Source organism: Echinops telfairi, unplaced genomic scaffold, assembly GCF_000313985.2.
Source record: "Echinops telfairi isolate 266 unplaced genomic scaffold, ASM31398v2 ScPeMD7_6273;HRSCAF=7185, whole genome shotgun sequence".
NCBI classification, from domain to species: domain Eukaryota; kingdom Metazoa; phylum Chordata; class Mammalia; order Afrosoricida; family Tenrecidae; genus Echinops; species Echinops telfairi.
The window spans coordinates 659,248-661,976 of record NW_022110173.1 but is presented as its reverse complement, the minus strand read 5'-3'; positions in this window follow the sequence as shown (position 1 = coordinate 661,976).

The following is a 2,729-nucleotide window of genomic DNA, read 5'->3' as shown; positions in this document are numbered from 1 at the left end:
GATGGATGGATGGACGGACGGACGGGCAACAGGATGGGCAGGCAGATAGAGACACACTGTTCATCCCAGTGTCACTTACCACAAGATAGGTGAGGAGCTTCTGTGGGGAGATGAACTGGGTGGCTACGTCAAAGAGAGGAAAGAAGGGACAGTCAGGGCAAACTCGGATGCCCAGCCCCCAGCCCCCAGGACTGTGGAGGGCAAGGCAGAGCAGAGGTGGGGAGGGAGCGCCCAGGCAACGGGGTCGTGACCTTTTGACTCGGTCTCAAGAAGAAAACCAAATAAAGCAAAACAACCGAGTCATCCTATTTTCAGCTTAAACATTTTTTCAAACCACATTGCCGTGCCCCACCCATGACTCCCACTGGGGGTGGAAGTCGGCGGGGAGGGGAGCGAGTTGGAGGGGTTAGGAGTGAGGGAGGCCGAGCTGGAGCCCAGGCAGGAAGAGGGTCAGGAAGGCCGCGTATTCATGACTGTGTCTTGGCGGGCTCGCGTTTTACCTCTCAATGCCAGTGCTTCACAGTGGGGACAGAGGCAAGGAGGACATGTATCTGGAGCTCCGGCCGGGGTTCTTTTCATCCACAGTGACTTTCTCTCCGTTGCTCTCCTCCACCCCACCCTGACCCACAGACCCCTTCCCTAAAGCCCCTGACTCCTGCCACCTTCCTGCCTCCCCCACCCACAGAGGCCCAGCTCCCTGGCTGGCCCTCTCAAGTGGCCCTGCCTGTGGAAGGGTGGAAGCTGCTGAGGTGGAAGCTGCTGAGGTAGGGGGTCTGTCCCCGGGAAGCTGCTGAGGTAGGGGGTCTGTCCCCGGGCCTGGGCCTTCAGAGCCATCTCCAAGACTGTCTTACTCAGCAGCACAAAGGCCGTGATGTAGTTGGGGTCACACACCAGGTTTACCAAGTGGGGAAGGGCCACCTGGCAGGGCACATGGCAAGGGCTTCAAAATCACACGCACACAAAGCACCTCACCCCATCCCATCTGGTGAAAATGTAACCCAAACCAGTTGCTCCCATCTCACGGCAAGCCCGTGTGTGTCCAGTGAGAGCCGTGCCCCCAACAGGATTTACAGTGGTTGGATTTCTCAGACGTGACCACCCGGCCTGTCTTCCAAGGTGCCTCTGGGTGGACCAGAACCTCCCACCTTGCATTTAGCCACTCGGCCATGAACTGCTTGCAGCACTATAACCAAGGCCTTTGTGAAAATGATCAAAGAAAGGGTTTCATCAGCGGAGCTTCTTGAAATTTGAAATTGGGTGGCAAGTAATCACCTTCCATGGAGAACCTTCCAGAGGCAGGAGAAATGTGAAAAGCCAAGAGACGGAGTTTGCTCAGAGACAGTAGCGCCAATCCCAGGAAGCCCTTCACTCGATTCTGACCCACACATCAGTGCACAGGCACCACCAGGGTGGCTATGAGCAAGCTGGGCATAGAATGCCCTCTATTGTACAGAAGGAACAGAACTGTTTGCTCCAGGATTGTCACAGCAGCCAGAAATTGGCAGAAGCATCCTCAAGTGTAAGCCCCCAGACTCCCCATCTCAGAGAACCCCCAAGCAGCCGAGCTGGTCCAGCGGGAGCTGGGGAAGGTTGGAGAAGACCATACAACGCGTTTGCTGGAGGCGATCAGGGAGTTGAAAGAAAACATCTTGTGTGTCAGCGTGGTGATTGGCAGAACCAGGGGGGGAAAAATAGGGAGGCCTCTTTGACCCCAGCTGTTTTACCATCTGTAGGATTTTGGAACACGCCTTTTGAATCTCCTCTTCTTTCTGGAGGAAAAGGAAACATTTGAATCGGACACTAATGCGAGCCGAGTGTCCTGATGCAAATGACGAGGGTTTTAGAATCCTGTGGCCCCTCATCCATCACACCAGCCATACCTTCCACGTCTTTCCCTTCCATCCCCAGCCATGTCCTTGCTCCCTCCCATCCACTGCCCCTCCACCTGCCTGGCTACTTGTCTCTGAGGACTTAGGGACCATGAGCTTGATGACGTAGTCAATGAGGATGCACCCCTGGGGCAGGGCCAAGTAGTCACACTGAGCCAGGGTCTCCATGAATTGCAGGAGGAGCAACTGCGCCTGTAGAGCCAGAGATTATCACATGGTAGGACGGGAAGGGGCCGGGGGTGGCCCAGCATGACCCCCCCTGTTGTTCCATATCAGATCACAGGTCCAGAGCAGGTAAAGCGTGTTCCCCAGGAAGCCAGATCTCCTGACGCCAAGTCCAGTGTGAGTCCAGGCAACCATTAGGCCACCATCCACTGAGGCCACGCTCCTCTACTCAGCCCGAGGTTCCAACCCAATTCCCTTCCTACCAACCTCCTGCGGAACATTGAACCCTTAGCTTGTCCACTGCCTCAGCCCCCGAGCCCACTGCCACTGAGCTGAGTTCGACTTATAGGGATCCTATAGGACAGAATTGCACCCTAGGGTTTTTGAGACAGTAATTATATATATATTTTTAAGAGTCTTTCTCTTTCAACAACTTGCCGATATTTATTTGTATCAGCTATACAGATACCATTGCTCCGAATGTGCTTTGTGTGCAGAGGGCAACTCGTTAGAGAGGCAGGCAGCTTCATTTTCCTCCCGAGGAGCATATGCTGACTTTGAACAGCTGAGCTGGCAGTTAGCAGCCTAGTGCTGACGTACGCCATTGTGCCATAGACATTAAAATCGACAGAAGTGTTGAGTGGGGAGAGAATCTGAGTCCCAAGAGAGGTCCCA